The sequence below is a fragment of the Mytilus edulis genome, chromosome 14 (assembly GCF_963676685.1).
Source record: "Mytilus edulis chromosome 14, xbMytEdul2.2, whole genome shotgun sequence".
NCBI classification, from domain to species: Eukaryota; Metazoa; Mollusca; class Bivalvia; order Mytilida; family Mytilidae; genus Mytilus; species Mytilus edulis.
This window is the reverse complement of record NC_092357.1, coordinates 22145400-22167304: the sequence shown is the minus strand read 5'-3', so window position 1 is coordinate 22167304 and position 21905 is coordinate 22145400.

The following is a 21905-nucleotide window of genomic DNA, read 5'->3' as shown; positions in this document are numbered from 1 at the left end:
CTAAGTGTTTTATTGGTATTGATAGTAATACAATATGTAAGCAAACCTATGAAAAATTTAATAAAATTTGTTATTATATATAATATAATGTTATCAAATCAAGATACTATACATAAGGAACAAACATGTTTTTCTAGTTTATCTTTCGTAATAATCTCGAGGATATTTGTTGAACTTAAATAGTGCATGTATACAGGCAATTCTTTTTTTGTTGGTTAATTGTCGATTTTGTGCGTTGAAGGTCATAACTCCGAAGTGGTATATTGAGTTGAATTATATTCTTATGAAATAATTCTGCAATTTTAATTAGGCTCATACTAATGTAGAAAAAAATAACCTCTTGTATTGTAGACTAAATATTGATAATTTAAACCCATTTTTGAAATAGGCATTTGAACTTTCAAAATCCCTTTAATTACAAGGTGTATATTCTTGGTATACCTATGTTAAAAAATGTCTTACCAGATTATAGCCTCTAGGCCAAAGCGGCCAATTGTAAGAATAGAACAGATGTGAGCCATTTAAAATCAGAAGTTAATTTCCTTTCCAAAAATATCTAAATAAGTTGGATTTTTTATATGGGGGGTGTTTATACTTACTGTGCAAAATTATTTACTTTTTTATATACAACCATGCACTGCTAATGACGTTGCTACAAGAACGATATGATCTCAATAATAACAAATGTAAGACTTTCAGTACTGAGCCTTTTTCTAGCAATCTTTGAAACTGCGATCGAAACAAGTATAATTTTTAGTTAACTCTTTCTCAAGAATAGTCATGCATGCTACTGTATCTACCGCTGACTAATATACAAGGTGTAATGTATGCCATGGCACAAACTCCCTTTAATCTCTTACAATACTAACAACAAACGCATATGAAATGCGCTTTAAAACCTATTCTTCATTTCAAAGATTCAGTATATTCCTTCTCCACATCTTGCCATGGCATGTATGGCTAGATATAGCCCTTCTTAACAGATTTGTTTTAATCAAAACAAAACTGACTCAAATGACCTCACAAAATGTATTTTTTACAATAATGTTGTATTTTTTCTGAATGGAAATCTTTCGTTTGATGTTCATTAAACTGTTATTGAAACATGTGTGTGGTCGCTGAAATAACAAAAACAAAAACTGTCAAAAAAGTATGTTTTGTATATAATTTTCTTCATGCAGTTATTAGACTGATTTTCAATTCAATAAAATCATTTGTAAAGAAAGAATATTTAATTGGAGTCTTTATTGACTTCCAGAAAGCATTTGATATGATATGGAAGTTTGAACTTCTAAACAAAATGGTTAAAATTGGGATAAAGGGTAACATGCTCGGTTGGGTTAATAGTTTTCTCACTAACAGAACAATACAGGTCAAAATAAATAACACTCTTTCTGATACTCTCACGATCCAAAACGGTACCCCTCAAGGAAGTTGCATCAGCCCGACATTATTCAATATTATGGTAAACGATCTCCCTTCATGTATTAATAATTGTTCTATTTCCCAATTTGCAGACGATAGTGCAATATGGCTATGTGGTAAAAATATTGGTTATATTCAAAGGAGAATACAGAAAGATCTTCACAATATCAAATCATGGTGTGATAAATGGGGATTTCTCATTTCCCCCTCTAAAACTGTAGCTATTGTCTTTAGTAGAAAGAAAAAGACTGAGAAATTAGTATTAACTTTTGGTAACAGGTTACTACAAGTAGTGAATTTTTTAGGAATAATTATTGATAGTAAATTGACTTGGTTAAAACATATACAATATATAGAGGCAAAATGCAGTAAAGTCTTAAATTGCATGAAACTTCTAACAGGTACTAAGTGGGGAGCAAACAGCCATTCTGTTAGAAACATATATATTGCACTTATAAGATCTAAAATAGACTACGGATGTGAAGTATATAATTCCGCCTCACATTCCGTAAAGAAAATACTTGACCGGGTGCAAAGTCAAGCACTTCGAATTTGTACTTGTGCATATAAAAATGTAGCCACTTTGTAGAAATGGGTGACCCACCCTCCGAAGAACGTAGGCAGTGCCTTATTACAAAATCATTTGTAAATATAGCTAGTCATGAAGACAACCATCCAACTAAGGAAAGTTTGGCCAAAAAAGCAACATTTCTTTGCTACTCCAGGGAAATAAAACAGAATAAAAAAACCATATTTTATTGTTTCAAAAGATATGATTAATCAACATGATGTAGATATTAACCAAATATACAAATACAACACCCCCTTGGCATTTGACTAAACCCCGTGTATGTACACAACTCTCGAATCTCATCTCGAAAAAGGATAATCCACACTTAATTCGAAGTGAAAGTAACTTCATGATTGATACGCAGTACCACCAGTTTTTTAAAATATATACGGACGGATCTAAAGATCCAAATTCTAATAAAACCTCATGTGCATTTGCAATACCTGAAATGGGAATAAAAAAAGGTTTCAAACTGCCTAAGAATATGTCAATTTTCACTTGTGAGCTTATGGCAATATTTCTGTCTCTTATATGGTTAGAAGAATTTAAAACAAATAATGTTATTGTGTTTGTCGACTCTTTATCAGCTCCCCAAGCCTTAAAGAGTAATTTATTTAAGGTAAAAAATTATTTATTGTACGACATTATATTTTTATACAACCAGTTAGTCAAACTAGGTAGTAACGTAATATTTGAGTGGATCCCAAGCCACGTCGGAATTTTAGGAAACGAAATTGCAGACCAGACTGCAAAAGTGGCCCTTAATAAAGATACAGTAGATTGTCATATTCCCCTTTATAAAGAAGACATCAAATGTTTAACAAAAAACATTTTAAAACAAATTTGGCAAAAACAGTGGTTAGATAACCCAAAGGGAAGATTACTACACTCCTTCCAAAATAATGTATCATTTAAGATTACTATTCCACCAATGAATAGAGAAAATGAACGAATAATTTACATATTAAGATCTGGCTCTATTAATGTAAATAAATATCTTCACAAAATAGGGAAAAGCCAGAGTGAAATTTGTGAAAACTGCAAAGTCACAGACGATGTTGTACACTTTCTATTAGTCTGCTCAAAATATGATGCGCAACGTAAACAGATGTTTGATCAGCTTAAAAATAATGGAGTCGTAGATCTCTCTTTGAAACACCTGCTAACCGGTTACACACACACCTTTAGTCCCGTGCATAACTATCTACGGGAAACTAATATACTTATAAGAAAATAGGAAGACTCTCAACTACATGTATAAGTGTCATTTAGCTTTAGTTTAGAGATTATAAAACAAATAATTATGTATTTGGAACTAGTGTATATGAATTATTTCTCAGACGGTCCCTAAGTTAAATTATTTCATAAAGTCAGTATACAACCAGCAAGATTAAAGATAAATGAAAAACTCACCCGAATATGAAATAATTTCCTTTTTAAATATATATATATATAATAATCACAAGCAAGTCACAAGTGCAATGCACACTTCACCTTTGTGTCAGTCCATTGAGCGTAATCAAACAGACTTTTTCTACCTGTGTCATACATCAGTAAATCATTCACCTTTCAAACACCAGTACTAATTGACCATGAAATCCACGCATTTAATTTTAACAAGTATCAACATTCAATTATAACACTGATCTATTGAAGATTAGTATACTAGATAAGTTAACAGTGCATATTGAGGGATAATACAACATCACTTTAAAATTCTCTACAATGAAAAATTGCAGTCATATCTTATAAGACAACAAACACAACATAATATGCTCAGATATTTAACAATAGAAATATTTGCTACAGGCTTTTCTTTTTATGAAAGTGCCACTAACATTTATCTTAATTATTTAATGTTATATGTTTAAAGATTAACGGAAAATACAATATGTCTTCTCCGATTTTCATAAACTGACAACTATAGTCATATTCATATTGATAGAAAATAAGAAAAATAAACAAACACAAACACAATCACTTCGCTCATACATTATTAGAATAGTAACAAGAGTTAAATCCTTTTCTATAACAATAAAATGATAAAATCTAAAATTTGTACTAGAGGATGTCAGTTAGACAAACACACACAGATTATTGTATAATTATATATATGCACATCCCAGCACTTCTGTTTCGCTGACATTTTCTGTACTAACAACAAAATCAAACAATGTCATTGTTTTAATAATATACTGGTATAATTTTTTTTCATATTTTTCTATTTTTGCTTCATATATATATTATATATATATCTAAATAGGCGATTAAGGGTGTAGGTAGGGGTGATTCCTCGTTCAATGACGGAAGTTTTTTTTTCTCGTCAGGGAATGAGGAATCACTAAATACCAGTATGTCTTTGGAAATTTATTTGGATTAAATTGACGCAACTTGCCGTTATGGAAAAGGAATAACTTTAAGGATTCATTATTTGCTACACCAATTGAGGGAGACGTCCTAACATTGGTTGCATTTAACTAGCACATGTCTTGTTACATGTTTCTAAATATACTTTTTTTTATATAAGTATATCACAGACGACACAAAGGTGAATAACCAGATTACATTTCTAAACAATTTTATGATACCTATCAATAAATAAAGCATTTCATTAGGGACTATCATTTGCTTTTTTTTTTTGCTTTTTTTTCATTTTCCTATTACATGTATCTTCTGTTATGTGTTTTTTTGTTTTGTTTTTTGTCTCTCAACATATATATATATTTCTGAGTAATTCAGTCAACCATGTTCGCCAAAGTTTGACATAAAACTCGCCAAAACGTAATATTAAAAATAAATTAAGGACTGAAAGTATATATACATAATACTTATGTTATATGAATTTAAGGCGCAATTACTACATAAGTAAGTCGCCTACCAAAACCAATAACAACAACAATTCAATAAGGAAATACAGTATACTTACAGATAAATTTTTAACGCAATATGGTCAACATTTAACTGCACCTGCATACTGCGCCAACTTCAGAAAATTTACCTAAATCTTACATTGGGACACAATTTAAATTATAAAACAGCTTCGTGTATCGATCGAAAACGGATTTAAAGAACCATATATTGTATTCTGAACGTGATCATCTAAAATGTGTGATGTGGAAAACCAAAGAATTTAGTTCGTGTAAACAGTGCTTACATATTAAGTAGGCCAACACATCCTTCAAGGTTACATTAAACATTTTAAAACTTGTATTATTAGTTACATAGTGTGCTAGTGATAAATTACGGTATATATGGGGTCAGTAAATTCCATATGGGGTGAGAGCGAAGCTCGAATCCCCATATGGAATTTACTGACCCTATATATACCGTATTAGGTCACTAGAACACTATATAACGAATTTATCTTACCGACTATCTTAACTTGTGAAATTAAGACTAGTGTCATATCAAAATGAGCAAGTCTTCAATACTGTTAGCATTAAGAAACTACTTTCATTGATCCTACAAAAACAGATACCAACAATAACAACTTGTTAGGTTTAAATGTGTTTTATGAATTTATTTTAATCTTAATCATCACTTTCTTCGTCTGTTGAAACCTTTACGATTTTTTCTCAGTACCGTTTTGTTTTTATAAAGGGACGTAACACCACTACTAACCGTGTATTAAATAAGCCCCGCCTCCCTACTACCTTATAAGGAATATTAAGTGACGTAACTCCACTACTAATTGTGTATGAGATAAGCCCCGCCTCCCTACTAACCTAATACCAAATATACACGGTCTCCGCGAGGGCGCTTTTACCCAATCACATTCTTAGAAATGTATAGGAGGTAAGATAAATATTTATATCAACAGTATGTAATTTGCTTTTAACAGTTATATACGAAAAAAACAAATCGTTAAGTTCTCATATTGCATATTCTATATACAACGAGTATGAACGGACAATTACTGCGTTGTAGTCAAAGGACTTTTGCTTACCATTAATGTTTCCCTTTTCCTTAAAGTCGTACTAAACGCAAAAATCATGTTTGTCTTATTCTAACATTCGTAACTAATAACGTTTAAGAATGCAAAAAAAAAAAGATAAACTTGCATCTTGTAATTATCGAGATATTTGCAAATTACTGTCAGTTTGCCATTTGCACACCAGAACTATTTTGTAAAACATGTCACTACAACCTGCTACTTATACCCAACGGAAGTGACGCAAAATGGGTCACCCTGACCTGTATATTATATCGTATGTAAACAAATCACGGCTGTTAAGTAAAATAACAGTTTTGATATATATCGCTGACATTTATTTACACTGAGAATATTTATACACATTAATCGAGGCTTGATAATAACGTAAAAAATTTAATCACACGTTTATAATTAGAAAAGTATTGAAAAATCAAAAGCACAAATCTGAGACTTAAATAACCGAGATATTATAGTGAATTAGCAAAAACAACCGTTTTTCTATTAAATATTAAAAATATTAACACGTGCATTTCTAAAGTTGCGATAGATGAAGAAGCAGAACCATGCATGTAATTTGTCACGGCGGAAAACGGCATTCAACATTGACATTCCTAACACGTGCTTCTAAACTACGACGGAGGGCAGGACTGTTGATTTGTTAAAGTAAACAATGTGGTTTTTCTGAGCAACAAAAAATAAAAATTATCTTATCACTTACATAAGGATTTTAGTAACAGTAGCATTTAAAAAAATATATAAGGTTTTTTCCAGATATTATGTAAAGAACTGAGTACTGTCAGTCACCGTCACCCCGGAGTAATCTGCTTGACTAGGTAAGCAAAACATGTATTGATCAAGCTTTTTTATTTGAAATAAAATACTGAATAGACCTGTAATTACATTTTATGCAAATTTAAAATACAAACACATTTTTTAAATGGAAATCACTATAAGTATATATGATTGTCATAATTCTTGGACCTTGTTTAAAGATATTGTGAAATGTGTCATTGTGTTATATATACTTTTTTTGTTATTAGAAAATACGATATCATACCTATATTGTAGACATATAAGAGTAATCTAAAATTATTTAGTAAGTTCAAATATATAACAGCATTTAAAACTGCAACAAAAAACACTGATATCAATCTTAAGAAAAAGGGATGTGCATTCCAAAATTACTTATGTCTTAAATATTTAAATAGACACAATTTTTTGTTAATAATTTTTTGTTAATACCATACTGCTTTTTTAAATATTGACCTTCTCTTTCACTTGAAGTAAATGCAATCACAAACATCTAACCAAACAAGAAAAATATTTATCCTCCGATCTCTTTTTAATTTCGGTAATTTAAACAGTCCGTACTTTGACGCTTCTGATAGATAAACATCTTGTAAGGTAATAAAGATCAAACAATAGCTATTAGTTTCCAACTCAGGTTAATAACAACTTGGCCATGCAGAAATGCCACCTGTTCTCTGTAAAGTGACAAACTTATAGTTTAATGATTTACGTTTTTAAAAAGGTATTGCATATACCCAGTATTGAACTTGCAATTAATTATCTTTATTACATAAAACAGAGGTCTCTACAGTCATATTTTGTGAAGATGTAATGCAACGTTACGTACATATAAACATAAACCACCTTTTGTTCTCGGCTCAATACTTTTTTTTAATTACAAGCTAGAATTTAATATATTGACCGTCATTATTTCTCAGTTCTACGATCAGCAACATTGTTTTCAGTTGAAAACTGAATGTCAAATAACCCTAACGCGATCCCCTGTTTTCTTTTAAAAGACGTATTAAATACATGAAACAGAGGCCTCTACAGCTATATCTTGTCAAGATGTTATGAAACTTTACGTACATGTAAACATAAACCATATCTTTTCTCGGCTAAATATATTTTTTAATTAATAGCTAAAATTTAATATATTGACCGTCATTGTGCGATGAGTTCTACGATCAGCAACATTGTTTTTAGTTGAAAACTTAATGTTGAATAACCCCATACTGATCCCTCTTTTTTTCTATAAAAAACACGTGATAAATATACTACCCTTTTGAAACAAAATGGTCATAATGAAGAATGAGCCTAGAAGGGGTAGCGAAATTCATTGGCGGTGCTTTAAATAAACGATCAGATGAAAGTGAATTGATGAAACAACGTCACGGATGAGTCTTATGTAGACGAAACGCGCGTCTGGCGTATTAAATTAAAGTCTTGTTCCTTTGATAACTAATTAGTTACCAAGGTACCAAGGTTTAAATATGTGGTTTATTGACTTTTGAAAAACTGATACTCACTTCGGCCATCGGCCTCAGTGAATATCAGTTTTTCCAAAGTCAATAAACATTCATATTAACCTCATCAAAAGACAGTAATTGTGTATATCTGGTACCTTAAACGCGCGTCTGGCGTACGAAATTATAATCCTGGTACCTATTTATTTATGTATAAAAATTGTGACCCGTCATGACTTTTCCAGGCCTAATGGAGGTTGACCGTCATTGTTAGAAAAAATATAAACATAATAAATATTGAGATTCAATGTAATACGTATTTGTGAAGAAGAGATAGATACTTTCCTTTGCTTCATTTTTGCGGACGCCAAACTATACATCATAGGTTTTGATGATGTTTTATTTCATCGTTTTAAATAAATTTGAATCTTTTTTAATTTGATACACACAAATAAACAAAATTCTCTGTTCTATAGATTTTCTTTCATAAGTGTATTCTGAAATGTATCCATAATAAATGTACCGTATCAAATGCATGTAATAGAACATCAACTAATATTAAACCGTTACGCCTCGCATACTATGTAAAGAGACATGCATGACAAATCTAAGTTAAAAGACAAATTTAAAGAAAAAGTAAAAACACAAACAACTGAACTCCGAGGAAACATAAAACAAGTTCAATAATGTTTTCAAACGAATGGATAACAACAGTCATATTCCTGACTTGGACATGCATTTTATTATGTAGAAATTTGGTGGATCGAACCTGGTTTGATAGCAAGCTAAACCTCTCACTTGTATGACTGTCGGATCAATTTCAAGTCGTAACAAATCGCTTCAAGAAAGGAATTCTTACAGCTTACTTTGACAAATTTTAAACTAACTTCATTTCAAAGAGTTTTAATTACATGTTCTAAAATAGAGCTGCAAAAATAATCTAAATGCTATTCTCTATAGATGTTCTTTCATAAATAGAGTCTGAAATATATCCGGAAAAAAATGCACCGTATCAAATGCATATATGAGAATGCCTACTTATAAACTATTAATAGTCGCATAGTATGCATAGAGACATGCATAATAGATTTGAATTAGAATGACAAATTCCCAAAAAAAGTAATTCAAAAAGCTAACCTTGTCAAATCTTAAACTAACTTCATTTCAACAAGTTTAAAGTACATGTTCAAAAAAGAGCTAAAAAAAATCAAAATTCTATGGTCTATAGATTTTCTTTCATAAATAGAGACATGCATGATTAATCGTATTTAAAAGATTAAAAATGATAATCCCATGATGAAAGTTAATAGTCACAAGATAAAAGTTCATTATTCAAGATAAAAGTTCATTATTCAAGATTAAAGTTGATGATCCTCACATTTATATTTTATAAATTGATGAACGCAAAACACGTTTTTTGTTTTGTAAATGCAATTTGATGTATTAAAGTGTTACTATTTGAACAATACTCCGATTCAGAATTTGAACAAATCTTCATATTCTCCCCTGAGTATCATAATCGTCTCTAAGTATCACATTCCCCTCTGTCGGGACAACATCGTGCGACATTACGCGCGGTTAATGTACATTACGTTTTAAACTTTTTTTAAATACATGTAACGATAGCAAAAATCATAATTGTTTTCAATTTATTTAAGACGTTAAAGCAAAAATACTAAATTTAAATAATTAAGTTTTGATCTGTACTGTTTATTATGTGTATATCGTGTTAAGTTATAATAGGTGTAACACCACTAATTCGGGCCCGGCCAGAAAGCACAAACCAGAAAGTAGTACATTTTTAACACAAAACAGTTCCTACACCATGAGTGTACCTTTCAAAATGTGTAGAATATTTAGGTATCTTTAGTGTCAAATGCAAGCTGAAGGACTGGTGATCATTGTAGAACACTTTTTGAATTTTTATTTTGAATATTAAAATAACTGCATTAAACAAAAAAGGGTACATTTTGTCTGTTTGTCAGATCTGAAGTACCTGTTTTGGAACATCCGAAGTTCCGGGGACCAGTTCCTTCGTATGTGCCATTTTTTTCAGTACAAGACACCATTAAATGTTGTTTTGACATGTAATGATTGCAACTTTATTTGAACTTAAAACAAAAGAGATGTGCCTGCTTGAAATGGAGGAATTTAACATAGAAAGGAAAGGGGCCATGAATAAGTGGTGTACTTCCATAAAACAAGTGGATTAGAAAAAAATGCATGCAAACTTCTTATATTTTATGTTCAGGTGGTAAACATAAGGCCGTTATTTTTCTCGTTTGAATTGTTTTACATCGTCATATCGGGGCCTTTTATAGCTGACTATGTGGTATGAGCTTTGCTCATTGTTGAAGACCGTACGGTGACCTATAATTGTTAATTTCCGTGTCATTTTGGCTATTGTGGACAGTTGTGTCATTAGCAATAATATCACATCTTTTTTTTTATATAAAGCATAGGCAGTGGAATAAAACATTCATTTCCGTAGACTTCGGGAGATATGAAGATTTACTTAACCTCGAAAAATCATATTTCCCTCCAGCAAGCCCTCGTAAAATATAAATATTGTTGGGCAAACAAATCTGCATATCAGCAAATCAACACTGAAAATCAGGATCTTGACTTAAACTTGTGCAAACAGCTGGTTTGAACGTTTTACCTTAAGGGTTCCGTTAATAAGGACGGCCCAGAAGGACTATCTGATATGTTTATGAACAAAACTCTTAAAAAATCATAGCTACGTTTGTGCCAAATGATATTACTAAGTTTATAGTAAGCTTCCAAGTTATACAGATTATTTGAATTTTATTTCACATGTGTTCCGTATATTAACTCAGGGTCAGGATAATTGTAAATTATACCACACCTCCTGATAGCGGCATATTTAAATATTCGATGAAACTGATTTCAGTTAAGATGCCAGGCTTATATTTGTATATGCTAGGCAACTGCATAATTCTCATTGGTTGTACTCTAAAAATAGTTTAACTTTCAGAATACATAAAATGTCAGTCATGTAAATCGCAGAGTTTTTTTAATTCTTTTTCTTCTTGTTTTTTGTGTATTTTTTTTCCCCGTTCTTGTTTTTTGTGTCTTTTTTAAAAACTGAATGAATATCTAACCTTATGAAAAATTAGCAAGTGCAAAAACATGTGACATATTTATTATAAAAACAGGGATCAGTTTAAAAGTATCATGAGTCAACTCTAGAAAATTGAAGAAGTAATAAAAGTCATATAATAAAACAATCGTTGACTTTTGGTTTCAGTTGATTCAATGATTTTTCTACTCCAGTGATATCTTATTCACCCTCGACCATTGGCTACAGTGAATATCATATATTTGGGGATGATAAATCATTGTATCAATAGAAGAACTGTACAATATAATGTTTTGTTTGCGGAAGTTGATAAAGCCACAGTTCATTTTGTACCACATTCATCTTTATATTTCTACATTCTCGTCTTCAGTGTTTGACATTACAACGTATACTAGTGACAGCTTCAACCAGCTACATCTTAAGAAATATTTGTGTTGTGTCAACGTTAGTACCGATACCCCAATGCCATTTTGACTACCAGCGTCTGGTAAAGCAAATATACATTATGTAGATATAATTAAATGTTGGAAGTAATACGTCTTATGATTGGCTGACGTTGTTTTGTTTATCAACTCATAGACATAATTATGTCATGTGACCGTAACGTCATCAACGTTTTTTCATGATTTACTATAATAATTAAGGAATGCCTGTGATATTGTGTTTCTGTCTATGAAGAAATAACATAAAAAATGTGGTGCACACTCTAAAATGAACGCGGGTTTTTCAGTATGCACCACATTTTTGATGTTATTTCTTCATAGACAGAAACAAATATTTTAGTCATTCCTTGAAATATGTATAAACAATGAGTGATCATATTATAACAATTCAATGAAATGCAGGGAAGTAATACACAATATCGACAAAAATACTGTGCCCCAACAACTTAATTCTTCAAAAACAGACACATACACATATATTGTATGCGCAGGAATAACCGGAAAAGTGACACGTTTAATATGAGAACTTGTCACTGAAAAAAACATAAACAAAAAATCCCCGCATATTTATAGACTTGAAGTGAGTGATATACTGCTCTTTTAAACTATCATTCAAAGTTCGAACTCGTTACCATGATATCATATGATCTGGTCAGTTGTTGTATGACGTATCGTCAGCAGAATCATTTAGAAAGTATCACTACAATCTGGTAAAAGTCTTAAATGGCCTATATCTGTAATCGACCAGTATGAATTGGTATGACTTTTACTTAACTTTACTCGACCTCAGTCTGAACCATAGTCTAACTGTACTGAATCGTACTTGACCCTTATCTTTGCCATTGAAAATATTCTGAACTATTACTCGACCAGTCTGAAACAATCTTAAATCATAATCGACCTGTACTCGACATACTTCCCCAGTCTTAACCATACTTAAAACTAGGTTCACACTGCCGATCAGACCAACTCGATCAATCCCTATCAAGACAAATTAAGCGATCGTGAGACTGGTCTGACTCAATCGACATGAATATTCGGGCTGGTCTACCTTGGTCGTTATCGGTCTGACTGTCTACTCGAGGGTTTTTGACACGTTAAAATCAATTGAATAAGGATCGAGAAGCCAGTAATTCGAGAAGAGATCGATAATTTGTCGAGTAGAGGTCGAAATGATCGTGAAAACATCGTGTAGAGATCTAGTTTGGTATGAATACAAATAGTTTACCGATCAGGGCTCGATCATTTCGATCTTTGCTCGACTTATGTCCGATCATTTCTTGATCAAAACCGACAAGTTCGGTGTGTGGTCCAGTTTAACTCGACCATGCCCGATTACTTCATAATCACTGCAACTCCTATAAATTTTCATCCCAGACCAACTCGACCAATACTTAACCGCTACGCGATCACACTCGATCACTTTTTGATCTCTTCTCGACCATACACGATTATATAAAAAATGTGTTCAGCTCCGATTAACTGACATAACTTTGCTTCTGCAGAATTATATTGTCACTATTTGTTTTTTTAACTTCACACAATTTCCCCCATGTACAGTATGCGTCATTCCTTTTGCAAGGAGGTGTGAAATCTTAAACTTTGAGGGAAACAACAGATACCAAAGGAACAATCAAACTCATAGGTCGAAAACAAACCGACACAGCCATAGCAAAAAACGAAAGCCGACGATAAGACAAACAGCAGTCTACAAAACACAACATAGGAAATTAAAACTTAGCAACACGAACGTAATAGAACATAGGATGATATCAGGTGTTCTAGATGGGAGGTCGATCCTTTATTTTAGCCCAAGAGGATTTTTCAAGTATGAAAGTAATTGTGCATTAAAATTCATTATGAGACTGCTGATGAATAATTAAGCCATCAAAGTAATCAGTTTTTAAAACATCCATATTATATTTTACCTGTTTAATAGGCTATTTTTGTTTGACTGTCAGTATTATCCGTATGTCCAGACATTTTTGTAGTATAAATATAAGAAGATGTGGTATAATTGAGACAACTCTCTACAGGAGACCAAATGACACAGAAGTTAAGAATTAATCAATACCGGATCTGAACATAAGATGTAGACGACAATTTGATATTATATAATTTTCGCATTCAATATGTGTCCTTGACATCATCTTTTTGGTATAGAAAATTGTTTACGTATTATAATTTAAAATATAAAATACCAGTTTGACATTGACCAGATTCATACTTATCCTATATTTAAACGTGACACGACAATACGACGTTGATTTCAATTACAATTAATAACCGAATTTCAGTTATAACTAGTACGGACACGATTTAAAAACCTGAATATCACAAATACATCGACCCACATTTTATACGTTTTGAGTGAATTTTTTTGTATTCAATTTGATACTTTTCGATGATAACTGAATGTTTACAAACACTTTCTTCGTATGGTTTTTGACAATTTTATAAAAAAAAAAAAAAAAAATGGGCAGGGACAAATGCTTTTTATTTAAATTCGTCACACAGTGATAAAGATATGTAAACAAATTTTGGGAAAACACGTGACATCTTTACCCCCTTTTTGCAATATTTCTAGTAAAAACAAGCAGGTTGTTGACAACAGAAAAATATGGAACCATTCAACTACTGGATATAAGATCTACGGAAAATACTGATTACATATATATGCACGTATATTACACAAACAGTAGGCTTAATCTATAAGGAAGCAAAAAAAAAAACGGATGGTAAAATTTATGTATATCGAGTGACAAAGCTGATTTCGTAGGTTTTTTTTCAAGAAAAAAGCAGTAAAACTCCCATAACAAATCATCATCCTACTTTACATTCAGGATATTTTAATAACTATTGTGGTCCTCTTTGTGGATGTCCTGCAAATCTCTCATACTTTTGATTTTGTCATTTCATTAGGGACTTTCTGTTTTCAATTTTCATCGGAGTTCAGTATTTTTGTGAAAATAATTTATACTGCCCACACAGTGATCGCCGTATCAGCCACTGCAACATCTAGATTCTCGACACCCTTTCTTGTCTACCCCTTTTTGTATGTCTTCTACGATCTCTTCAAGCTCCGTCACAGCTATTAACTTGTCTATCTGAACTCTAACCACCTTGCCACATAATTCAACTGCTTTATTTTCATGTATACTGAGCCAAAAAAGTTTAGCATCAAAAATGTGAAATTTTATTTTATCACAAAATCATAACAACTTATAATTTTGATAATAACAAAATGGAATTATGACATGTCAGAAGCAACATGAATGTTTATCACTCACATTCATAAGGATGTTCTTTGTATGGAGCGCGAGAGGGTCAATCTGCGGAAAAAAGTATAGTGTTATTCAAAATTAAATTTCTCAGCATGTCCCAAGTGCATAAATGAAGGATTGGAAGGCACACCAACAGCTGCCCATAATAATGCACTCCTTTTGTGGCCGGAAAAAACTTGTCACGTGTTGACTTAAAGCTAAGGTAGCGCTCCTCCCCTGACGATAGTTTTTTTTTTGGTCTACGAGATATCGACCTATCCTGTGCAGTTGCAATTTGTCGACATCTGTTTGTTAGTCTCTTAACTGTTGCCTTATGCACAATAAATCGAGCCACTATGTCAGCAACACTCATTCCGGCATCAACCATTCCAAGAGCTGTCTGACGGTCATCTTCGGGGAAGCCTGGTTGACGCCACATGGAATTTTTTCAAAAGTGTATGTGTTTTTCTTACCAATGGTGTATTTCTGAACGTTAGTGAAAAAGAAATTTTTACTATCGTTTTAAAAGTACAGGTACAGAAGGTAAAACATCAATTACACGTGCAATGATGAAATGGCGCGAAATCAATCACCAGGGAAAAAGTGCGATTGTTTTTAGATTACAGGTAAAACTAAGGATTGTATGAATGATGTTCATATGTTTTTTTCAAGAAACACCAAAAAAAAAAAAAAAAAAAAAAAAACGTTTTTGGCTCAGTATAAATACTTTAAAGGCATTATTTGAACTACTGAATCCAACCAAATAAACTGTGAATGTGTTCATATGAGACACAGATAATGCCAAGCATATAACATATATAACGCTAAACAGAGTCATAACCCAAGAATGATGAAAGTGACGCCACCCAAATTCGTAATTGATCTGTGTTTTATGGTACATGTACCAGACATTGTGTATACGTTTCATAGAATTTGATTGAGGCAAAATAAAATTAACAATAAAAGATAAACTTATTGTTGGGACGTACGTATACGTACTCACGGACGGACAAGGGTAACATGCAATGCCCCCTCCACTGCATCGGGTGACATAAAAAAAATCAGACGTTTTTATACTTAAATTGTACATACCTGACCAATCCTCGACTATCCCTACAACCCCTATACGATTAAGTCCATCTGGTCTGGCTGAGATCGAGTATAGTTGATATGATTTAGCTAGTCGAGTAAAGATCGTGTAGAGATCGTGAAGTGGTCGGAATCATCTGATATGTGGTCGGGTTGAAGTCTTGATGGAGTCACAAAGGAGTCGCAAATGGTCGAGTTAAGTTCGTGTCAGTCGGATAGCAGTCGTGTAGAAGTCATAAACAGGCCCGATCAAGAGCTTGATTACGCTTGGTAGTGGAAATTTGAACAATCGGGATCATCGAGTTAAACCTAGCTTTAACCAAAATGTCTGAACAATACTTGATCCGTCTAAACCATCCTGGACCAATGAACCGCTACTTTTCTTAACTGTTAATTGTTTTAACTGACATATATAACAACAGCCAACAAAATCAATGAATTGTTTAACCTTATATTAGAAATATATCTATTGTTATGATTTGGGATAGTTTTTTTTATATTATATATCATTTATATCAAAAAAGGATAAAATTAAAGAAATTAGAAAAATTGTTCTTCTGATAAGTGGTGAAGTATATGGTATTTCCTCTGCTTCGGACAAACTCATTTATAAGATCACACCTGATAAGAGGTATTTCATTTCTAAATAAAATTAATTAAAAAATTGCAACATCCTGTTTACCTTAAATAACAAGGCATTTCGATATACTAGATAAGTAATACACGAATGTTAGAAAATAGAACTGTTTTACCTGTAAAGCACACATTTCCTGAGGTAATTAAACCATATCAAAGTGTTTTTGTATGCTAAAAAATTCTTAAATCTAATTGAATTAAATTTTTATTGTTACTTTTGAACACATTTCCCTTTTTTTTTAAGGTTATCAAGAATAGCTATGGAAATACTATTATCATGATTATATTAAATTCTTGGTTTAACATGGTTCACAAAACAAAAAAAAAGGTCTCCTTTTTTTTTAAATTTATTGAGTAGCTTTATATTTTATGGTTAACAGCCAAAAAGTCACAGGACAAAAAGTCAGAGGACATAAAGTCACAAATTTGATAGGATAAAAAGTCACAGGACAAAAAGTCACAAATAACTTGTTGCCAAATTTGTGAATATATAAGAGAGAGATCCTGAAATATTTTCTTTTTACTAAATATGTTAATTTAAAAGTTTAGGAAATTGTTCATACGCCTTAATAAATAAGAATTTATTGAATTTATATCATTCAAAATATATTTTTATGCATTTTGAAGCCAAGTAAGTACCAAGCCACTTTGAAATTTTGTTTTCATAACAATTATTTGATAATTATTAATATTTATTGTATAAATTTTAATTACAAAGTTGATTTATATATAATATTTGAGAAAAAAACAAAAAAGATATTGTCAAAATAGGTGTGTTCTTGTTAAAAGAAATACAATATCAAAACTGAATTGTGACTTAATATATATATATTTTCTAAAAATAGCAACAATCAACATTCAATCTATCTAGGTGTGGATCAGTTTGTAAATAAACTGATGCAGTTACTAAATTAAATTATATAAGTGTCTATGAATGTAACTATAACACACTAATGAGTGATATAAAATTAGTTGTTATATTTTATATATTATTCACGCAATATTTCGCTAAACAAATTAGCTTCGTCGGGCGTGTGCATCTATCTAGGTGAAATCGGATGCATGACAAAAAATATCTTTGTAGCTTGACGGCTACACAAAATTTGTGTAAAAGTTTAACATTTTGATTGATGGGGTATATAAAACATATTTTTGCCGTTTATTGTACATAACAATTTTTAAATCTAAACAAATAGTTGTTTTAGTTAAATAGAATGAAATTCATGATTTATTCCTTTGGTTTTGGGTAGAACTGTTTTTCATCCCTCTCATTAAGTCCATCAGGTTCAAGAGTACGTAGCTGATGCATTCAGAACCTTTCTCTCTGTTCTCTCCTTTCGGAGTCCCAATTTTGATTTACCTCAATTATTTGAAAGGTGATATTATCAAAAGTATGTCCTGTTCTTAAGAGGTGTCTCGTAATTGGACAGTTTCTTCATTTTGTATAGAACGACCGGTGATTGTTAAGTCTGATGTTGAATGTAGTTTCTGTTTCACCAACATACTGCAGCTTGCAAGTTTCACAAGTAATAATATAAATACTATTTTCCGTTTTGCAATTAGATGTAACATAGATGTTGTATCGCTGCTTTGTTACTGTGCTGCTGAAAGAGTGGTCAGTGTTGGCGGCTTTACAGCACTTACAATTGCTTCTACTGCATTGTTTGTAACACCCAAATTTAGAAGTTTCTTGTTTCTTTAATTTTGATGTCACAAGTATGTCTTTGAGATTTTTGGGTCTGCGATAGGCAATAACAGGAGGTGATGGAAAAATTTCTTTTAAGGAAGAGTCATTTTCGATTAGACGCCAGTGCTTTCGGATAGTAGATGAAATATTTGTCAAATCGGGATGGAAGGTTACAACAAACGGAATTCTATCTGCACGTGTCGTCTTATCTTTGTATTCCATGAGGCTAGCTCGATCTTTTTCTTGGGGTTTATCAAAAGCGTCTGTGATGTTTTTGGTTTTATATCCTCTTGATTTCAGCTGTGTTTTTAGTTGTCCCAAACGATAGTTAAGTTTGGATTCCGAGGAGCAAATTCGCTTTAGTCTGATAGCTTGACTGTAAGGTATACTCCTGGAGCAGTGTTTCGGGTGACAACTTTTTGGAGAAAGGTCCTGGTGTTTATCAGTTTTCTTTGTGTGGAGATCAGTTGTCATTCCCCGTTTTTTACAAATGTGGTGGTGTCGAGAAAAGCAATTTTCTCGCTTGAAAATTCAGATGTAAATTTAATTGAGTGATGGAACTGATTACAATGATCTAGGAAATCTTGCAAATGTTCTGCAGTATCGTTCCATTTCATGTCAATATCATCAATAACACGGAGCCATGACAAGGGTTTGTATGGCACACTCAAAAGGATGCGTTCTTCGAGATCCCCCATAAAAATGTTGGCAAAAGGAGGTGCCATTTTTGTTCCCATACTAGTTCCGTCAATCTGTAAAAAGTGCTTGTCGTTGAAAATAAAGTTGTTATTTTCAAGCACTAGCTTAAGCAATTGAACTAGACAGTCAGATTGGGGATGTTTATCCTTTCGAGTATTCCTAAAATTGATCACAAGATGTAACAAAATGGATCAAAATGGATTTATATATATATATATATAAATTAAATTTAATTTCAAAATTCTCTTAAAGTCCATTAATTCTCTACATTTTTCTCTAACCGGTTTCACATCTTTGTGATAATCATGGATGAATGTAACTAACGGTAACGTAATGTCACGATAATAAGTCTGTAACAATGCATTAAAGGGACGTAACCCTACAAAAGTAACGTCTTATATATATCAGACCACATGTTAAACAACTATCATCCCATATTCAAGTTATAACTACACAAATAAAATTACAGATTGCCTAACAATGTAATTTTAACACACTATTTAGTATGTAAATATAAGAATGTTTAAAATATTAACAAAATGATGAAAATAAATGCAATATTTCGCTAGACCAACTAGCTTTATGAAGTGTGCATCTATCCAGGTGAAATCGGATGTAGATGATAAGAATCCTTTGCAGCTCAATGTATATGTTGCACTTAGCTGCCTTGAAAATAAACAAATTTTGCAGCTCAATGTATATGTTGCACTTAGCTGCCTTGAAAATAAGAAAACTTTGCAGCTCAATGTCTATGTTGCACTTGAATTAAGCTGCCTTGAAAATAAGTAAATGTTGCAGCTAAATATATATGTTGCACTTGGATTTAGCTGCCTTGAAAATACATAATTGTTAGTTGAAGTTAGCAACGTCCATTGGCCAATATTATGGGATAAAAAGGACGATGCTTTTTTTTTAAATTATTCTTTATCTTTCCTGTATCTTTTCTCGTCTTTTTCGTTAAGACCATCAGGTTCTAAAGAGTGGAGTTGGTGGATCCAAAAGTGTTCTATTCTCCTTCTCGCCATGGTGTTCCACTCGGTGTTGACTTCTATAATTTGAAAGTAACATTATCAAAAGGATGTTTCGTTGAACGAAGATGTCTTGTGAGAGGACAGTTTGTGTTGGTTTTGTACGATGAACGATGGTTATTGAGCCGAATATTAAATTTCTCCATTGTTTCTCCCACATAATTAATGCCACAAGTGTCACATGTTAATATATAAATTGAGTTCTCCGTTTTACAGTTGGAATAAGAGTAGATGATATAATTTTGTTTAGTGACGGAGCTGATGAAAGAACTGCCTGTATTGGCAGCTTTACAACACAAACAATTCCTTCGACCACATTGTTTGTAGCAACCGGGCGATGGAGTAGGCTGCTTTGCTATTACAAATGTCACTAATTTGTCATGGATGTTTTAAGGTCATCTGAAGGCTGGTGGTGATGAAAATGCTTTTTTTTTTTAATTCTTAATTATTTTCTATAATTTTCCAATGCTTATGAACAAATTTTTAAAAATAGGATGGTAAGTGAGTACAAGGGGTGTTCTGTTAGCTGCTTTATTCTTATCTTTGTACTCAAGAAGTTCTTGGCGACTAGTCATATTTGCTCTTTTGAAAGCGCTATCAATGATGTTGTTATTGTAACCTCGAACAACTAGATGTTTACGAAGTTGTCCAAGTCTAGCATTTTTCGTATTATCAGTAGAGCATATTCTCTTGATTCGCAATGCCTTGCTGAATGGGATATCACGGGAGCAGTGTTTAGGATGGCAACTTTTAGGAGAAAGAAATTGATGTTTGTCCGTTTGTTTGGTATGAAGGTCCGTTATAATGGTTCCGTTCTTGATGTAACTCGTAGTATGGGGGAAGTTTATTTTCTCCATAGATGATTCATATGTAAATTTTATTGAATGGTGGAAAGAGTTAAAGTGTTCTAGAAATTCATTAAGATGTTCTTGTGAATCTGTTCATTTGAAATCAATATCGTCAATGAATCGGAACCTTGTAAGGGCTGATATGGAGCACTAGCCAAGAGGCGTTTTTCAAGTTGGCCCATAAATATGTTGGCATATGACGGGGCCATTTTTGTGCCCATACTAGTACCGTCTATCTGGAGATAGTGTTTTTCATTGAAAGAGAAGTTGTTATTCTCCAGTACTAGTTTCAGAAGTGTAACAAGGCACTCAGTAGGAGGATATTTTTCACTACGAGTGTTCCATGCCTCTTCACACGCTGATATTCCTTCGTCTTGTGGAATGTTGGTATATAAAGAAGACACGTTCATGGATGCAAGTATAGTATTGCTTGGTAAAGGATTGAGGCTTCCCATTTTCTTAAGATAATCAGTTGTATCTTGAATGAATGAGAGTAGTTCTTTCACATGAGGTCTTAGCTGATGGTCTACAAATTCTGATATCTTTTCAGTTGGATGACTATTCGCTGACACAATTAGTCGACCTGGATTGCCCGACCAATTGTGTCAGCGAATGAAATTCTCTGAAACCAACTTTACCAAGATGCTTGATTTCTTGATTAGCAACATATGTGTTACGTCCGAAGGACGTGTTTTTTCAACAGACTATCGGCATTTCAATGGGAACCAATTGTGTCCCTCTTCTTTCCGACTTGTTTCTTTATTATTATGAAGCTTACTTCATACAGGAGCTTTTTAGGAAGAAAGATAAGAAGTTAGCAATATCCTTCAACTCTACTTTCCGCTATATAGTCAATGTTCTTTCACTTAATAATTCAAAATTTGGTGACTGTGTTGAACGCCTCTATCCCTTCGAACTTGCTAT